Source organism: Falco cherrug, chromosome 3 (assembly GCF_023634085.1).
Source record: "Falco cherrug isolate bFalChe1 chromosome 3, bFalChe1.pri, whole genome shotgun sequence".
Lineage (NCBI taxonomy): Eukaryota > Metazoa > Chordata > Aves > Falconiformes > Falconidae > Falco > Falco cherrug.
In genome coordinates this window covers 55,920,816-55,941,661 of record NC_073699.1, presented here as the reverse complement: position 1 = coordinate 55,941,661, position 20,846 = coordinate 55,920,816, and the positions used below count along the sequence as shown (strand labels likewise).

The window sequence follows — 20,846 nt, the reverse complement described above, 5'->3', positions numbered from 1 at the left end:
GAACCACCACAGCCTGTGCAGTTCTGTTCAGTGTTACACCTGATGTCATTGCACGCACTTGTGTGGGCAGGGGTGCACAGAAAGCTCTTGCTCTAAAAATCTTTCTTTTCTCTTCATTGCAGTTTCTATTATTATTATGCTGCACGTGGTTCTAAAAATCATATCTAAAAATATTGTGTCGTGTCTGTATTTACAATGCCTGATGTAAAAGTGATTATCTACCCATAGTGTATATCACTGTGAGCACCTGATGACTGGGGTGCTTGTGCAATTGGTGCGTTTCTTTTCCCATCATACAGTACCAATTTAGAGAGCTCTCCTGTATACACTAACAACAGGGACATGGCACATAGATACCATGAGTGACATCGATTCTATGTGAGCTCCAAGGAGAAATTTGCCCTGGGAATTAAGTTGTGCTGTCAGTAGTATCCATGCGTGCTCAGTGAATACATGATTGTAGCCAGCCTCCCTTAAAAACTGAAACTAGTCCAACATGATCAAACATACCCAATCTACCTAAGAAAACCTGACAAAACTAAATCCAAGAAGTTATTTTTATAGCCCTGTTTATAGCCCCTTTGTTTAGGCAGAGATAGGTCAGCTGAATTTAAATCTTTAAACCCTTAAGTGTCATGTACAATGCTGGCTTGCAAAACAAAGTGTAAAAAAAAAATAATGATCAGGACTTGTTACACTTTCCCTTCTAAGCATGAGGCTCAAACAATCTTTTTTAAAAGCACATATAATTGATATCCACTTCTATTCAAAACCTAAATTAATTTCCTCTCTCTCTCTAGTGTGCTGCCACTCTGAACAGTTCCATCAGAGAGTGGTAAACCAGAAGCTTGCTGTGTTTGCACAAAATAACTGCTGCACTGTGCTGAAAAATATCCAACCTGCACTTCCGCTCAGAGTATGTTGTTTCATGCTGTATGGTCAGTAAGTGTATGGATAACCAGGAAGCCTGGCCCTCCTGTTACCCAGAGCTGTTTTTTCCTGAACCAAGAAGCCTCCGTATAAAAACAAGATTTTGCATTGATGAAGAAATCACAGTGTGAATGGGCATTATGGGAACTGTTTGCCTCCTGGGATTAGGCGAGAATTTTTCATGATACAAGGGATGACACTATCAAGCAACATAAATATGTAAGTATAAAACATACTGATGATGTGCAATGATAATTCTTGTGACCTCCAGTTCACTTCATTGAAAGAGAACTGCAGAGAATTTCAGAGAAGGCAGTTACAGCTTTCTGTCAGGTCAGGGTGGAGATAATGTGAGGAGAGCCTTTTCCAAACAAAAAGAAAAGGGAATGAATTGAACTAGTGGGGAAGTAAATTGCAAAATATGTGCTGTGCGTTGTTATAGAGTCTCAGTGTTTGAATGGTGGTGTGATAAACCAAGGATTTGCTGACACTTAGGGAGTAGCACTGGCACGGTAATATTGGCCTTCCCACCCCAAAAGTAGCAATGTGACCAGCTGGAGGTTAATTTATCAGAGATGGCAGGAAAGCACTGAGGGAGACAGTGAGAAGGGAGAAGTGTCTTACTACAATATTCACCTTAAAGAAAGCCAAAATCATACTTTTTGCAGCCACTGGGGCAGTATGCTGGAAAAAGACAAATGTATTGGTTTTGGGGGTGTCTTGTCTTTTCACAGACAGCTTGCCCCAGTTTTAAATTGTCCATATGGTTGCGTTTGAACTATCTACTTATGCAACTTGAATGGTTCTTTCCTGGTAATGAGCCTGAAGGCTTTCCTCATGCAGTAAAGCCTTTTGGAAGTTTGTCTTGTATTAAACTGGCTTGATCAGGTAGAGGAATAGGGTGGAAACAGTTTTCTTCTCTTTCCTTTTACTAATTGGGTGATCTTTGAACTCAGCCTTGGCTGGTGAGAAACTGAAGTAGTAAGGGGACAACCGAGGAAAACCAAGGTGTCTTCAAGTCACTCTCAGACAGAAGGACATAACGTCATGGCAACAATCTCCTTGAAGCATACATGCCTCTTTTGCATATACAGTCTCCTAAAAACAACGAAATTTTGTTTTCTTCTCTGCTTGAGTATGGAAACCCTCCTCTGGGGGGGTTCCATTGGAAACCCACCCAAGCTGCTCAGAGCTGCTCCCCAGCAGAGCTGCTGACCTCCTTGCCTGGGATTTCCCCTGAGAGTACATGGAATAATCTCAGTGTTTTGCTGTGCTAACTGAACAACACAGGGCTTTGCCAAAATATGTATGCCAACTGGACTTGATTTTTTGGGGTTACCTTGGCAGGTACTACTGAGATTTTGGCTCCTTTTGTTGTGTGCTGAACTGGACTCTGTGCCTTCCCTTTGCTTACTCATGTCATAGGTGAAAACCACAGTGAAAGCAAATCAAGATATTCCCGTTGGATCTGCTGGTATGCTGAGTGCATCCACTCACGAAACAAAGGGGGTCCCAGCTGTGACTGCATGTGCGTGTTCCCCCGACTGTGCCCAAGCTCTTCCTTTTCATGTGGACACTAGTACAATAAATAGATCACAATGCTGGCAGGAAAGTGATGGGCGTTCCGTGACAGACTTGAGACAGTCTGAGGGAGTCCATGTCCTCAGGATCACTGTCTCAGGCTCTTTGCTGACTCAGAAAGACAGTTCATGTTTCAGGGTTATCTGGAGTCCCCAAAGACATTTCCCTTTCACCTAGGGAAGAGACTTTGGAGTGAAGAACTACACCAGGAAAAAAGTAAGAAAAAATAAAGAGATAGACTCATTGCACATGATTCTTAGGAGTTTATTACACAGCTGAAAAGCTTAGTCTAGAAGTAGGATCCCTGTCTAACTCTCTACAGGAAGTTGCTGATGGTTTAATATCAGGATAGTACACAGCACAGTACATATAAGTAGCTGTGCAATGATCTAGAGATCCAGAGTACTCAGGGTCTGAGTCTTCTGTGAGTTACATGTCGATTACATGGAAGTTCATGGAATTATGGTGGCATAAAAATAGTCTGGGATGATAATCAGGCAGGGAGATTTTAATTAAGTTACATTCCAAATCCATACTGAAATCTCTGTAACAAGAAAGCAGTTTTCTGCAATACCGTATCTCCACATTAGCATGTATCTCCCTTTCTACACATTTCTCTGCAATTCAGTTGGTTTGCGCACTGTGTAAATCCCTTTGTACTGCAACTATCCTACACAGTCTCAGCTTCTTGTGTTAAGGAGACAAGGGTTAGCTGAGCCTGCTTGTCCATCCCAGAGCAGGTTGTGACTTACAAGCTATTGGCCCACAAAGGATGTTTCCCTCAGTCCTTGACAAATATTTCTTGAATTTTCTTGAACCTTCCTGGTGAAGATTTGTGATTTGGCTGGAAAATCTTCATGCCACAAAGACTGATTAATTGTTAATATTTGGTTTTAAAAGGCATAGAACCTCTGGGTATGTTTTAGTACTATTATTTATGAGGGGTAGGGGGATACAGGTGCATTTTTAAAAAGGTGGGTGGTTTTTCTGATACAGTTCACAGCTTTGTCCCACAAGCAATTGTGCCAGGACATCTGAAAAATGTCATCATTTGCAGGGGGAGTAAGAAATGGTGGTTGGAGGCAAAGAGTGTGGATTAAGCTAATACTGGTGACCAACATATTACAGGGTGAAACCACAGCCTGAGAGTCTTAGGGAGAGGTTGCAAAGACACAGGACTCTTGGGAAGAAGCAGCTCCAGAGGAATGTGCTTTAAGAGGAGGGAAGTTTTAAACTCCAAAATTCTCAGGGAGAAGTGAAATATCTGCTAAGGAGGGAGATAAATTTCTATCACTTAGAAGGGTACTTATCAAAAAAAAAAAAAAAAAAAAAAAAAGAAAGAAAGGGAAGAAATTGGTCTGAAATGACATCTAGCCTAAGCTGGATAGATATCTGAAGGGATCAGGAAACAAACAGTAGATGTTATTTATTTCATTAAAATTGAACATTTCTCATATTAGTCAGAGTAAATAGTAACTGGCTTGTGAAACCTTTTGCAAAGTCTCTGTGCGATTCCACTATCTACTGAAGAGGTTAATTTCAAATCCAGATTCCCCCCAAAGCTGGAGTTCTGGAAAAGAAGGCATTTGAGGTATGGGAGATTAGAAGTGGCACTTCTACTTCTGGAACATAGGCTGCATGAACTGTGAAGTCCTATTTTTTGAGAGGATATACAAAATTATTCTGGGTCCATGATGTGCAGCAAAGAAGTTGAGGAAGGAACCAAGGCTATCCCTCCTCAAACCACCACCCACAGAGTCAACGAGTCAGTGTCAGGGACATCTAGCAAGGACACAAGTGACAGGTTCTTCTACAAACATTTTTGAAAGCTACAGAACAAAGCTACATTAATAACAGGAAAACTGACTGGTGGACTGTGAAGAGCAGAATCATACAGTAATCCAGAATGTTGCCAGTAGCCCAAGTGACTGTGGTTGTGTGAAGATTACTTCATTCAGTTTTCTTCAGATAACACCCATTCCTTTACATATCTTCCTGAATCAGTGTCAGAACTATTTTTCACAGTAGAGCTTGAGAGCAACAAGCATCAGTTGTGGCCATTAATTTTATGAATGATTTGTTGGAAACTGCATTAAATGGCAACATCAGCCCACAAATGAGCTTTGAAATGTTCTTTTTCTGAGTCTGTGCAGATGGGCAATTTGCTGTGTAATCAGTTTTCACAGCCACCCTTTCAATCAGGGTCACTTGTATTATAACCGTACTCTTGTTCTGCAGGTTTATATTTCACAACATCTCAGAAATGCTGCATGTACAAGTCCAGTGACCAGAAAAGAGATAACTCAGAAAATACAGCAAGATTATGTCCATAAGCACATTGAAAGGGGATTTCAACAAATATAATAGTCTGTAGGTGTTAATAAAAGATAGAGATATAGCTGAAGAGGAGCTATCTAGAAACCAGTAAGTAACAGAGCTTGAGACTATTCTAGCTACCCTATAAAGCTTATACTTGTGCTGTAACCCAAGCAAATTGCAGCAGCGCTATTCTTGTATGCAATTAAAAAGAAGCCTCACATAAAGGTAGAAGAGTGATATGGCAACTATGTAAATCTAGGACGATGCCACCCAAAACACTTTATGGTCCTCCTAGCATGTAGATACTGCGCTGGAGAACACACAGAGATTAACCACCAACGTGATGCAGAGATCAGAGTATAAAACATATGGGAAAATATCAGAGGAACTGAATTTATACAGAGATCACTCACTGGGGACATTACCATTATGTAGAAGTGCGTTTAATGAAGTAAGGGAATTCTTCACATTAGTACAAGAAGGTAGAACAAGAAGCAGCAGCCTCAAACAAAGGAAGAAAAAGTTTAGGTTAGATACCATGATTTTTTCCCTTAAAACAGACAAGCTGGGTATTAAAATAGGCTGCCCATAGGGAGGCTATCTCCTTAAGATATGAGTGAGAGTAGATAAAACTTCACATGGGAGAGGGTAGCACAGCTGCAATAGGTGGAGGCATCAGTCTGAGCCCTGACGACTCTCCTAAACAAATAAGCCGCCTCTGAAAGTAGTGGAGAGTGGTGGTACACGTGGCTGTGCCCCCCTGCCACCCGTAGCATGAGGAAACTCTGGCAGCTGCTGGCAGGAGAGGGGCAACACTGGCTCACCAGCAGCTCCTACAGCCTCCAGAATGGTCAAGCGAGGCAGGGCCACATGTTTCTGAGGATTTTGATGGCTCTGGAGTTTTCTTCCAGGCCTTTGTCCCTGGTTTCGAACAGTCTATAAATTATGTGTCTTACTTAGTATATAAAGACGAGGAGGGTTATATCACTAATAATTCACTCTGATGCAACAAAGCAATGCGACTTGCATATGACACCTATATTGAAAATTCTAATCATGTGGGGATTTTAAAGTACCTTAAAATAACATAGGAAAGTCAGGACAGACTAGGTTTGAGGGTGTAATCACTGTGAGTTGAGAATGGCCAGATTAGTTCCAAGTAGTGAAAGAACACATAAATAATCACAAGAGGTGGTACTCTGTTTTTGGTTCCCTATGCACAAGTTCTGAAGGGCTTTTGTAGATTATTTGTGTCCTTATATTGTTTTCACTTAGAGAGTTTCCCTTTAGTTTTTACAAGTCTAGTTAAACAGAACTTGAAAGGCTGAAGAAACAAAACTTTTGCTGTTGTAGAAACCTCTAGAATGTACAAAACTATTATATTAAGTGCTGATACCTCAGGCGTAAAAGTTCAACTGTGCCCCATTAGAAATACTCCATTTCCAGTCTGGCTTTCTGACCCTGCTAGGCTGTAAAATACTGGACCACGAACGGGTCATTCTGTGTACGCTGTTTATCCCAGAACTTCAGTTGGTTGTATTTTTTTTGAGAAGGTGAGAAGGAACAAAGAAGCCTCCAGTTAAGAAGGGCGAAAAGAAATGTTACTCTGCTGGTTGCTTTTTTTTTTTTACCCCTGGTTGTTTTAATGGCAACCTTTTTGAAGCTAGTTTCAAAGGTTCAGAACATTAGAAAAAATCCAGGCAGAGACATTAACAGGCAGGATCGTGCAGGTGGAACAGTGAAAGACACATGATAATACAATTTATCATATGAATTTAACCAGGGCTAGAGGGTATCTCTCTGACAAGTGTGATTTGATTCATGTGGATACATACACATGTATGTGTGCACACACAGATGTAAGCTTATGCATGTGTGTATGAGAGAAATTTCTTCTGTGCTTTGTACTGAGGGTATTTGCTGGAAATGATGTATGAAATGAAATCCCCATGCTCACGGCACACAGGGAATATCAGACAGAACTCCACAATCAGTGCAGAGATGGGCTTTGCTATTGGCAGATCAAATGCAGCCAGAAGAGCAAACCAACCTGAAAGACTCTGGGGAAAACAAATATTTTTTTTTTGTAAGTTATAAAAAAACGTTCCCACCCTTTTAATATAATTTCTCCCATTTTCTCTCCCTCCCCCCCAGCATTCCCCTGGGCAGCCAGCTACATTAGCTGGGGCCTTTGAGAGATGACAGCCCTCCCCACACAGATTTCCCCTTAAAAGCCCTTCACAATGTGTTAAAATTACATTTTGAATAACACTTTCTAGCTTTTTTTATTAATTTTTTAACGTGGTTTTACCATCTCAGAGTTTCTTTCTGGCAATAGTAGTGGGCGGTCGTATGGGAGACAGGGGGTTGTCCTTTTTCCTCCTTCGTGCTCACAAGTACTGTGCATTTGATGTTGCCTCTTTGAGAATCTAAGAGATTAAGCTATCTCTCAGACATGCCATGAGTTGAAAGGGGAACCTAGGACAAAAGGAATGGCTTCAACAGGCCTTCCCATCGGCTATTCCTAGGCCATATGAAACCCTCCCAGGGAAGGAGCAGGTATGGACATACCCTCTTCTGGGGCAGTGGGGTCTCCCTCCACCCACCACTGGTGCTCAAACACACCTTAGCATTTCTAGACCGCTCCATTCGTGGTGAGATCATTTCAGCTTGGCTATAGATTGCTGAAGAAGGACATTTATTTACAATACGCAGTGTAGGAAATTAGGCCATTGTACTTCTGCACAGGGGAAAGATTCATAAAAAGTCACACAGAATTATTCTTATATAAGTGACAATGACATCGTTGTAAGGAGGAAGCAGAACTTTATTTGTCTTACTTAAAATGATATATAGAGCACTTGTCTGTTTATTCCACTGCAAACAGCTTCTGCAAAAACAGCGGTAATTCCCTAGGGGGTTCTGCTGATAGTTATAAGTTACTTGAGCAAAATCTCTCAAGTGAGCTACTGCCTTACAGGTAGCCATTATTCTAGATTCAAAGGGCTTTTTGTTGTTGTTGTTTGTTTGTTTGTTTTTTAAAATTATGTTCCATGTAATATTGCTTTTTAAAATATAAATTGTGTCATAACACTGCTACTTTTCAAGTAGGTAAGTATCTGTATCTAAATCAAAGGATGCACTGCCAAAGGAGAAACCAGTCAATAAATTGGCTTCATAATCAAATCTGGCTCAGGTTAAAGCAAAGTTAGTTTGATGGATTCAGCTGAAACCTAGTAAATAGCAGCCTACATAATTAAGCTGCTCTACCTTCGCGTAGTCTCCCTGGAAGCTTATGGGCATCTCAAAGGCACAAGAGTGACAATCAGCAGCTAAGCCGAGGAAATGAACAGGCAATATTGCCCACCCAGACGTCATTCCTTACCCCCCATTACCGTTGTCTCACCTCTCAGAAGGATTAGCAGAATTTGTCTTCGATTCTTTGACGGGACCACAACATCTTCTTCTAATTTAAGAATGGATTGTGGGTCTGAAAATCAAATAACTAATATTATTCAACGAGCAAAAATCAACACTGAAACTTGGTCTTCCTCTCTTTTTCTCATTTATGCAAGCTTATGAGCCTATTGTCTACAAAGTCTCAGCCTTATGCAGCACATTTAGAAAGTGTTTTTAAACAGATGACAAGAAGAGAAAAAAAACAGAAAAACAGGATAAAAACAAGCCTTGTAGTCCTCACAAAGAGTTTGCATTTTTTTTCAGGGAGGAGGAAAGAGAGTAATGAACTGTCTGATGAGGCCAAAAGGAATGGAAATTGGCGCTGAGGCTGACATGAGTTTACACCATATTCTTACTATTAATTAATTGCAGTCATCAAACTATTTCTTTGACTAATTTGCTTTCCATAGCCCATTTTCACTCTTGACTGATATTTTTCTCATTGTTCAGCAAGAAAGTGAAAAGTGCAAGGTCTGTAGTTTCTTTTTAGTGTTTTAGTCCCAAAAAGACGTTTTCAAAAGTTGAAAATGTGTGAAGCTTGTCTTAATTTATTCACTGGGAAAAAACCAAAACCAAATTAACTTCCAGGAAATTAATGCAATGGTTTTAATTTACTTTGAGAAGTCATCATAATTTCTTGGCTATTTTTGGTTCTTTGGTGTGCCAGGGAAACTCTCTTTCACTATGACAAAGCTTCTTTTTCCACAAAAAAATGGTAGTAATAATTACCTGCTTCACAGCAGTGTGGCAAGATTCAGTTAATTACTGTTTTCAAAGTGCTTTGAGATCCTAGGATGGAAGATGCAATAGAAATGCAAAGTATTATTATTATTCAGAGTTAACAACCAAATTTCAACCATTTGCACTTATCCATCTTAACAGCATGTACTCAAGGGAAGAAAACACATAACTTGTCAGCAGACAGTCCTCTTAATGTGGGTTATAAAACCACCTTCTTGATTACCATCTGGAGTAACATTCACAAGTGAGGGATAGCAGATGTGTGCGCATGGAGAGATACATCCCACTTTCCCAATCCATTGGACACATCAGCGTTGCCATACTGTATCCATCCAGCCTGGTATTATGCCTCTGATGCCAGCCAGCTCTTGATGCTTAAGGGCAAACAAGAGCCACTCTCGCCTTTCCCTCCATCTCCTCAGCAAAAAAAGAACAACCCAAGCACAGTCCCCCTTCCTCCTTCCACTTCCCTCTTTCATAATAACAACACAGCAGCCAACTGTGCGATGCTCTACAGTGGATGAAAATGTCTTCCTGACCCCTGTGTGCAATTAGTTTCCTCCCAGGAGCATGAGATTTGATTATTTTTGCCGTTATCTTCACTTGTACAGCTACAAGTGTTATTATCTCTTCTCCATTTTTCAGATAGGTTTTTTTTTTTTTCCCCCTGGAAGATTAGCCTGAACCTTCCAGAGTCCTTGTAGTGAGGTGCCCCGCAGTGCCCCGCAGGGGTGTGCTGCTGCTTGTAGGGGGGAGCAGCAGCAGCCTGTGCTCGGTTTTCACATCACCCCGTGGCCCTTGGACATCTCCAGACGTCTGTCGGGCAGGGGTGGGGATCCCTACAAGGAGGTGGAGGTGGAGGAGCTGCGTGAATGATATGCAGACGAGAAATTTGCTGGGGTTTAAATTAGAAGAAATGGGTGGTGTGACTTGATCTAATTCTGGTCAGACTGCCACCATCCTGCCCTTTTTCAGAGGACGCGAGGGGGCAGGCACCTAAGAAGAGCTGCTCTGCAGCACTCACCCATGGAAAGCCAGCACTGAGCACACATGGTTTAGTGGAATAGTAAATGCACAGTCCTAGTGCTGTCTATATTTACATACCTTGGGCAGGAATGAATTGAAAGCAATCCTGCCCTCAGGGCAGGAACATCGGTCCTTCCAAGTACACACAGCATGCTAAAGGGTCCACCCCAAAGAGCAGCCCGGGTGGAAAGCAAGCATGCACGGCTGCTGTGGACGGTGTGGCCTGCCTGGTCAGAAAGGCTTGTGCAATGTTATTCCGAAGTCTGGGCTTTGGTGCAGCAATTCCCAGAGGCGCCATGTCCCAGTTGCCATCCGTTTCGTGGCTCCTCGCTCTGCCGCTTTTTTATGGGCAGGCAGGGCCAGTAAAACACCTCATGCATTCAGCAGGAGCCTTTCTGCTGACACCGGTGGGCTTGGGATCAGACCCCTGGTCGTCTGCTCTAAGTCAGGAACTAAGATTTTCAAACTTCAGAGTTGGAAGTGCCGGCAAGTTTAACCCAGTGCCTATGAACTGCACTGACAAAATATTTATTAAATGAGCCACTTCCTTATCTTACTTTCAAATTGCGTTCAGAAGATTTATAGGTGGCAGAAAACAGTATTAAAGTTGATCAAACGTACACAGCCCTCCAGATCCCCAGGATGCTGCTCAGGGTAGCGGCAGGCCATTTTCCGTAAGTGAGCCTACTTTGTTGCAATGGTCTCAAAAAGCAGGAGAAATGCCCATTTTGGACTAGCAGGTCTCCTTGTACTGCTAGGCGGCTTGCTTGGTGGTGAGCTAGGGTTCAAAGGAGCATGGTGTACCTTTCACTGCCATAGTTAATCCTGTCATTAGAACGTATAAACAACCTTCTCCCGCATTAGCAATGTTTACCTCATATTGCTCTAGCATTCATTTTCACTAATATGATACAAAAGTGTAATGATGTGTAAGTGTTTTTTAATGTTAAGTAAGTGAAAACAGGTGGGTAATTTACCACTGGCTCTGTATAGATTGGAGCTGGCATTTCACAAGGAAGACACTGTCCTCTTTTTTTCTCTGTTTTTCATATATAATTATTTTTATTTTCCCAGTGTCTACTGCTACTGTTTACAATTTATGCCACCAGGTCCATGCCACAAGTGCTACCATTATTTTGAAGCAAACAGAATAAAAATTTGTCTAGAAAGCTTGCAGTTAGCCACTGGATGAGTAAGTTTGATGTGGAGGCAGGTATTCTTTACTTGTATTTATGTTAAGAGTAAATATTTTGCTTGTGTAAGTTACTTTGGAACTAGCGCATGCTCCTGGAGCATGATCTCTCTTTGAAGAACAAACCCTAAAACGGTGGAGACAAGCTCAGTGCTGACCAGAGTTTTCTGTGTTGTAAGACAGGGGACATGCAGGTTTCACATCAAATTTACAGGATATCCCATTTTTACTTTCACCATAAAGTACATTTGCATTCATTCCTGTAAGTATAGTAATGCCCAGAAACCCAGATGAGTGATATGACACCATGAAAAAAAATAAAATAAAATGTGGACAGAGAGAGTTTTGATCCAGCAAGCAGCCCATCCAGACGTGCATGGTCCCCCACATAATGGATGGGAAGGGGCTCAGGAAGCAGTGAAGCCAATGGGCTTTGCAGGGTCGCACAGGTCAGACCCCACAGGGAGACCCACTGCTCCTGCGTCCGCTCCGCTATACCATGCAGCTTCTCGTACTTGGGATCGGGCTTAACTTCCACTGCAAGAGAGTTTTGACTCCCAAGCTAGTGTTGCAAGAGTATTTCTTTTTATCTTTGTTCCTCTTTTAGAATTCCTTTCTTTGAAACATTTTGCTTAGTAGTAATTGCTGCTAAAATTTCACAGAACATTTGCAAAAGTGACAGCCTAATTCTAGAAAATGTGAAACATTTAAAAGGCATTTGTATAGAATTTTGGTGCTGAAAAGCTTTGTTGGTGACGTTTTGTTCACTGAAGTTAGCTAGGTAATTTCTGCAAAGCAGAGGCCTTAGATTTGAGTACGCTCTGCTTCCATGCATTTCCTTGCTATATTTGGCATAACTGGAGGAAAAATTGTATATCAGAGATTCTGTTTTAAGGCACTAGACAGGGATTTCAAAGACCTTAGTAACAGTGTGGAAAGTATTTGCTGGAAATTAAGAAATTTGCAGTGAAAACCCTATAAAAAAAGAAGTATCTGGTAGCTTAAAACAGTTTTTCACATTTGCTTTTACACTAAATCAGGGCATTAATTAGCTCCCAGTGCAGAAAAAAAGCATGACATTTTACAGAATTTCCCTGTTTCCTACTTGAAATAGACCTAGACATTTCCAGGTGGGCTGCTGCTCCTCAGGGATCAGAGGAGTCCATCCATGAGGGGCTTCCCAGGGAAGCCCATGTGCCCAGAGCCACCGTGTGCATATCTGCTCCAGAGAGCTTGCAAACAAAAAGGACAACAAAACCAGCAGTGTGTGAGCGTGGCCATGGCCATTCAAAGCATCCCTCCATTTGGGATGGTAGGGAAGTATGCACAGCTCCACGGGACTGGTGGGGGCCACAGGTCCCTGCCAGCTGCCAAGCCCATGCATGGAGCTGTCGGGGGGTGAGCACCGCTGCCCCCGCTCCCAGCCCAGCTAACAGCTCCATTCCACTCCCAGCCCTCTCCTTCCTTTCCTTCAGGCTGCAGCCTTTCTTCGTTATTTTCCTCCGGGGCTGCAATTTTTCCCGGTTAGCCACAGACAGTATATAAAACACATTTTACTAAAGTTCTTCCAACAAAAACTTCATTGAAACAACTTTTAAAGTTGTGAAAAAAATAACAGGAAATTCACACTTAGGCCCTTGAGGATGAAACATGACATATGTCTTCCAACACATAGGCACAATGGGGTGCACTATAAAAGTAAATAAGGATCACACCATGGTGCCTAGCTGTTGGAGGACATGCCTTTTGCCATTAAGTTATCATTTCCTTATTTTTCTGTCCAAACGCACATGTACTTTTAATTGTTGACTCCAGTGACTAAATTAGTCTTCTTTCTTTCATTTTAATAAAGCAATGTGTGACCTGCCTTAAGGTTAGAGACTAAAAATTAGCACAAGCATTAACATTTAATATACCAACCAAAAAGAAGATTTACATTGCAAACGGATAGGCAGTCTAAATTTAGGCTGCTCACAAAATGAGGCTATACACAAATGTATTTCATTAATTATATATGTCTAGGAGAACTTAAATACAGCCAACATTTATGCATGCTGAGTACGTGTGCCAAAAATGTTATAGTGTTGTATGGTAAATGCAATTTTAATTTGCATGTGCAGTGTGTTTTTTCAATAAAAAGGAAAAAAAATCCCTAAAATCTGTACATGCTTTCATTCTCCATTTGAAATTTTGACAAAGCAGATCTTCACAGTAATAATCATAGGCTTCACTATTAATATCCAAGATGTATTTCATTCATTTGAAAGCTTCCCTTGCAAAATATTAGCACCCATTTAGACTCTTCTCATTCTCCATAATGATCAGCTCTTGGGATTTCTTTCAGTTTTGGGGGTACTGGTGTATTCTTAAGGCGAAGTCATTTCTCAGAATATCATAGAGAGGTAGAAACACCATTAAGTATGGCAGTTCATGGGGATGTTCTCCCACACGACAAAACAGGGCACAGTCCACCGAGAAAGTCACATTATTTATTACTGGAACACATTTGTGAATCCTGTTTTAAGAGACCCATTTACAGATGAAAGTGTGGACCCCAGGAGCTTCAGGCTTCTGCAGGAAAGCCCGCCTTTGTGTGAGAAGACACCTCCTTCCGGCTCCGCAGAGATTCACTGCACCTTGCAGTTCCTGCAAACCCTAAATCCTTACAAGTCCCATATTTTCACCCAATAGTGAAACAGAAACTTAAACTCGAGCTAAACTGAGGCATTACAGGATGACTATTGCTGCTGGGTTAAAAAAGGTATCTCCACGTTCCTGTCTGACCATACTCATTTTCCACATGGGAAGGGGTTAGCCATTGAACCAAAGACCCAGTAATCTGCTGCTAGTGCTGGGGCACTCGCCCTGGTTGCTGGACTGGGAATAGGTGTGCTGCACATGTAACCGACCCCATTTCCATGCCTGGGTCCGATCCGCAAAGGGAGATAACGCTTCCAGTCAGCGGGATTAGAGCCCAGAAAGGAAGATAACTGACAACCTCCACTAAAGGGGAACATAAATATACCTGTGAATTGTGAAGTAAACAGCTGCTGAGTGATTAAAAGCTAAGTAAAGCTGAACCAGTTAATCAGTTTTTAAAGCTGTTTGTTGCAAGCATACTGCAAAGTGACAGATTTTTTTCTGCTCTATAACAAAACAAAAAATGAAAGGAGCCTTTCTTCCCTCATGACAGCTTAAAAGTGCTGTGCTGTCTTTTTTTTTCCCTCAGACTCTGAAGTGGTGTCACTTCAGGAGAATAGCAGGAGGGACGAGTGCCTGAGAGGGGCCCATCTCCTCCCCGAGCGGCACGCTGCATTGCGGGGACTCACACTGGTGAGGCTGACCTTTCGGCAAAGGAAGCTGGAAGGTTAAACACCAGTGATGAAAAAATCTCAGGGACAAGCCTTTTATGGGAAAGCATAGAGTGTGCCCAAAAAGAGGGATGACCAGGCTAGCACAGACAGACTGTGCCACATTTCAGCGATAAACACATGCTCCTGAAAGCTGCCCCTCAGGCAAGTGTATGCTACAACCAGCAGATTGCAGTCTAGCCCTGAATGGCAGTAGTAAGTACACTTCTGTATTACCCAGAAAAGTCCTAATACCTTCTCTGGTTTCTGTATTACACACAGAGGAACCAGGGCTCTCACACTGAAGTGCTATGGAGAAGAAAGTTGCCCATCAGAACTGAGAAACGGTAGACACAAGCTTTACCACAGACAGTCAGAGCAGCGTTTATGTAGGGAGAAACAAGGTTTCTGATCTATATCTAGCGTTCTTTCTATTACAGGCTCTTTTTACCCCTTCCTCAGAAATTATGCAAGAGGGAAAGACTTACAGACCTGGTCCTTCGACTCTCAGGTCAGTGCAAAACACTGTCGACCAAGGGATCGAAAGCTACCTTCTGTCTTTGGAGGATGGGAGCACTTCCCCACAGGAAAAGAATGATGCCACTGCTTTGTACTCAGGCCCTTGGAACAAGGCAGGGCCCATCAGATAAGGAAGGAATCCTTCCTCCCCACCCCCACAAGAGCAGCACAGACCCAGACACCAGGGCTGAGTGGCATCTGCTTATTGTTCTGGCCAACTCCACAGAAGCTCTCATGTGGTATCTGCAGAGGAAGTGAGTGTATCTAGGAAAGTGGATAGATCTCTAAAGAAAAAGATTTTGCTGTTCTTATGTGAGGCTGTTTCTTGGGAAAGAGGTAAGCAGAGCAGCCAAAACTTCAGAAAGAATCATGGAACATGAAGGGTCCTTTCTGAAACTACTTGGAAATCAAGACACTGGGACCCAATCGTTGACATTTCTATCTTACTGCTAGCAGATGCATAGCGAGGCTTGGTTTGACAAAGGGATGAGCCTGAGATAAGGTAATGGGAAACTGTTCAAAGAATTTGAAGAGGTGTTTGGAGCTGGACTGCCATGGCGCTTTCTATTTAAGAGCAGTTTTGATCAGAATCCTATTTGAATCAGACTTCAGGGCTGATGTTTGAAAGTTTGGAATTGCACCTTTAAGTTTTGATTCAAATCAGCTCCAGGTCTGAACAAGTACACTTCAAGAACTTTCACAAAGAGAAACTGTTGAGTTTCATGTTGAATCTGCAGTGCTGCGCGGCACTAACATTTATTAACTTCTCTTTCATACCATGCCTTAAACTTGGGACTCCTCTCTGATAGATTGATAAAGCTTCTACCCTTTCCTTCAAGTCGCTCCTTGAGACAAATCTCCACTTTGCTTTTACAAAAGTTAAGCAAGAACAAGTTGGGGAAATAGGTGGGAAAAGGGAATATTCAGTATATATAACTGGGACTATTACAAAGCTCCTTGCATGTATTCCTGAGAAACAAAATGCTGTATACTTGTCTCGCAGACTTTCATGCATTACTCATCTGCTTAAACTGTCTTCCTTCTACATGTTTGCATCTAGCTCAGCGACTAAGGCTTTTCTGCTGTTTTGTGACAGCTGGATGTGAGGACTGTATTAGAAGCAAGGAACGTGCACAGCATAGCAGCCTTTCAGAGATGGCTCAGGGTGGGACCGGGCTCTGGACCTCACAGTCCCCCTGAATGGAAGAGGTGAGTCCCTGAGAGGATGGAAAGAAGGATGCTCTGCCATTGCATCTTTTGGGAGTGGCATCTCTGAACTGGAGGGGCAGAATATGCTTCTGCTCCTACTCCTGCAGGTGTGGCTTGAGAAGGGCTTTACCACCATGACTGCCCACACACTTCTCATGACTAGCTGCCTCACTGGGCTCTCCCTGCTCTCTCAGCCTTGGCCTGGTATTCATCTACACCTGGAGAAGAGGTTTGGCCTCTGTTTGCAGCTCCTTCTCTTCTTTCTGTGGCACTGGGGTGGCTTCTTCATGCCCTTGCTGGAGCCCTGGAGCTTTAACAGCCAGATCTCTGTTGGGTGCTTCCTCAAAGGTGACCGGTCACCCCACTCCACTGGTCTCCCCTCCCCCCCACCCCCCACCTGGCTTCACAGCTGTTCCTTAGGCAGCTTCTGTCTCTGTGCTCTGCTGCTGCTCACAGATGCCATCTCGGTACTTTATCTCTTTCTGCAGGTGGTGTCTGGTTATGAACAGCCCCTGCTGCTCATTCTTCCCCCAGAGATGGATTTTCTAGGGCACACCTCTGACCTCAAGTCCTGCTGGATATTTGGCTTTGCTCCCAAGAAGACATCCCTTCGCTGGGACTTCTTTCTAAAGAGTTATCAGTTTTTACACCAACCAACTGCTCTTATATTCGGAATCACTGACCAGATTCCCAGAGGACACATTGCTCTTCAGGTAGAGTGGGATAAGTACAGCAGCCCCAGCTGGTCTGGCTACATCTAAGCATGGTGAGGTAGCAGGTATGACATGGAATGGCATGGCATACATAGAAACATTATGACTGCTCTTTAAAACTGCAAAATAAATAAGAAATAAGGAAATTATATTGACTTCAATTCAATGCCTCTTTCATGAACTGGGTCTCCTGTTTTGTAACTCAGTGTACTGTTTGTCCCTATAATTATCTCAGTGATCCAGTATGAAAAAAGTGTACATCAGAAACAGGAGGATTTTGTCTTCCTTGTAGCTCACCAAGAAAGTATGATTTACAGCAAGAGCAGCATTGTTATACATTTAAAGCAGGTAGTCCTTGTAGTCAGCAAGTTGTGATGATAAAATACGAGTGCTGCCTCCATATTCTCTACGGTACCAGCATGCAGGCTGCAGCCCCAGCCCAGGCAGCGAGGACAGCCAGCACGAGAGGCGGGAGGGAAGCAGCACAGGACTGCCGTGTCTGTCCTTGGACTCGACCAGCGTTCACAACGCCTTTCGTATTGTCCCCCCCCGTCCCTGAGAGCTGCTTGAAGTTTTAGGTGGGAGATTTTGGGACTAATATGTCTGCAATGATAGCTCTGTGTGCTGGGTATTAATGCACTTGTTATCATAGATACCTCAGGTTTTGTTGCTACCGTAAGTGCTCTTTCAAGAGGAGTTATTGATGTTTACAGGCATGGCTTTGCATACAGAGTTTCAGGCCATTGATGGTCTTCTCTATTAGAAGATATAAAGGATAACTTTGACCAACAACAAATCATAACACTTCCATTCCTGCTTCAGCTCCATGCTAATTGTCTACAGTGTAGTAAGAGTCTCTGATAACAGCTTTTCAACTACGTAAAAATATCTGTTCTGCTTTTTGGGATCTGCTCACTGAAAATATCTGTCTTCCTGGAGACTCTTAGGAGAAACCTTATAATTTCACTATTGCCTTAATTTGTATTTGAACATCAAGCTAAGAAAGATTAAACTACGCACAGCCTATGCACAGATTGCAGCTATGGACAGATTTAAGGCTGGAAAAATAATCACTGACTCGTTAAAAAGCTTAATTCAACTCCATTGAACAAGAGAACTGGGATGTGTCGTTTCTTTCAGGAGCTCCTTTCCAAGCTCCCATGCAGATAAGGCAATTTGCTCTCACACTGGAGCACAGGTGAAAATTTGTTCTTGCCTGTAGCAGCTGGATATGAGCACTGTATTACAAGGCCTGTATTGAAAGTGTTCACACAGCAGAACTCGTCTTGGAGGGAGGTTTCAGAGAGGGCTGGGCAGGCAAACTGCAGAAAACTAAAATAAAGAGAAGAACACTCAGCTAGAAATTTCTGTTTAACACTTTCTGAGTGCTGGATTACTATAAAGGTCAGACTCTAAAGGAGGAACCTTTCCTCTGGAAAGAAGGCCTGATCTTTCAGGGCAAAGACACAGAACTGGGCAGTAGTGCGCCTGGAGGGAGCCTGGAGCAGGACAGCAGGACAAGGGAAATCTGTCCCTCCCAGTGAGCCTACTGGTGCATGGCACAGCAGTGTCACTCTTGTCTAGCAACCATCCGATGGACTAATGCCTACAGTGGCGCTTAAAACACTGTCTCTTCAAAAGCTCTCATTTCTTAGCTTGCACTCTGGACTGTTTTTATTTAGGGCTATTGAGAAAGATGAAGAAAATGCATTAAATACTTAAAACTTACTAAGTTGCAAAGGAAAAAAACATTGCTAAACCACATTTTCCTTGTTTTCTCCCACCTGTGTTTGTCTTGCCTGTTTTGACTGTAGGTGTCTTTGGAGCAAGTCCCACTGCTAATCTGTGTTGACATTTCCTTGTAAAAATGAACTTTCTTTTCCACTGGAACTTAGACACTTTCTTTACTACACACAGCTAGGAATATAAAAGAGAAAGCATGTTCACACAACTTTTGGTCTAGTTAGCATTACACAGGAATTTGATAGATCAAGGCAAATTCAATATTCTTCCTTCGTTTTTTTAGTCTGTTAGAGTACAGATGCTGCAATGTGAGCAGGCATCAGTGTCACACGGTGGAAACTTCAAGATGAGAGGCTGTAAAGATAAACTCTATCTTGGCAGAGAAGGTCTGAAGGAATTTTCATTCCCTCAGATATTCTAGGAAAAGTGGCATTCATCCCACCTGACTTAGCACTGATGTTATAGACATGCACCTCCGGCTATGTAGGCACCTTTTGGAGTTAAAGGAAGGAAATAGGCATTTCAACAGTACAGCTTATTGCCCCTGATTTTGACATCTACCTTAGGAACTGTGATTTGGAATTTCTTTTCTTCTTACAAGGTGGGTCTAGACACCTAGTTCAGATGTAGATGCTGAGACTGGGAAGGTCTAAAGCTGAACAGAGAAGTCTCACTTCAGCAATGTACGTACCAGCCCCTGTATAGTTTGGAAAAACATATGTAGGTTGTGGGAGGGAACGCTTTGGAAGAGAAACCATTATATCAATCTATATGTCCACTGTGGGTATGCTACATATGTAGCTGTGCAATAAGCGATACTGTTAATAAAGAGAAGGTTTATTCCTACTGACATGGAATCCATATGGTACATGAATATGATGCCAGTGAGATCCACAGGACACGAGGAAATGTGATTAACTGCTAAACACAATAACCTGGAAAAAGAGCAAAAGAGCTGCACAATCCCCTCTCCAGAAATTATCTTGGCATTGTTCTAATGACCCCTCCGATATTTCACAGACCTTGATGACACCCGTGATCTCTTGTACTCTCCCTCTCTCCATGGCGTGTTATGGTTGTTGGTCTTCTGCTATTATATCTGCAAGATGCTGCAAGGTGGTGAAAAACTCTTTCAGCCTGAGTGAAGCAGATGTTCTGTTGATCATTCTGGGTGAGCTGTTGATCGCAGGGGTGGGTGTTTGCTCTTGGAAAAGGCTGGACAGAATTATACTGGTGATTCCTTTGATGTTGCTAGCTCCTGATGTTCCTAGCTCCTGGAAGAGAGGACAGATACCAACAAAATATTGCCCTCAACATCCAGCATAAATGTTGTTACAGGCAGTGCTCACACCAGGAAAAAACTCAGCCTATGAACAGCAGGAAAGGGATAAATAACCATGTAATGTCTGATTGTGTCAGGTCCCAGAAGGGGAAAAAATCAGCAATGCTTGCAGAGTCTAAAGGCATGGAGCTGCCCAGTGGAGAGAAGGCTTTCTACCACCATGCTGTGGACAGGTTTGGGGACTCAATTACCAAGCACGGCAGAAGAAAGAAACTAGCCATTTGCAGCTATGCTATTAGACTGGTGACCAATTATATCCCATCTAGATTGTATAACAGCTGAAAGATATTTCCAGTAACACTGGTAAGTCATGATATTAGGCAGAAGATGTATGACCAAGTGCAGGCAACATACAGTCTAAACCATTTTGACACGAGTGGGAAATGCACATTGCTGAAGAGAAACCAATAAACATAAGCCGTTATCACTTGACTTTTTTAGACGATGTGCTGGGGAAAGGGGAAGGAGGTCACCTACTGCTGGGTCACTGGTAGAGCAGTGTTTAATCACAGCACACCGCCAAAATGCACTTTAGAGAGGAGGCATGGCTCAAGTCAGCATTCTAGCAGCTGATAGGGACATATTTCTCAGACAGCAGCGGCTTGAGGGTAGCAAGAAACTAGATCACTGAGTGGAGCCCTTGGAAAATATGAAAACACAGGATCCCATTGACCCTGGAGCTCCTGTGGAAAGGAGCAGCAACACCACAAAGATGCTTCTGT

At 42.6% G+C, this 20,846-nt stretch overlaps 1 long non-coding RNA gene across 1 annotated transcript; it reads left to right on the top strand.

Annotated features, from left to right (window-relative positions):
• The first annotated feature begins 972 nt into the window (after window positions 1-972).
• On the top strand, window positions 973-20,556 carry LOC114014354 (uncharacterized). Its single transcript, XR_003557812.2, has 4 exons — window positions 973-1,149; window positions 15,039-15,109; window positions 16,214-16,326; window positions 16,815-20,556. It is a non-coding gene; the product is annotated as an uncharacterized LOC114014354 (long non-coding RNA).
• The last annotated feature ends 290 nt before the right edge of the window (window positions 20,557-20,846 follow it).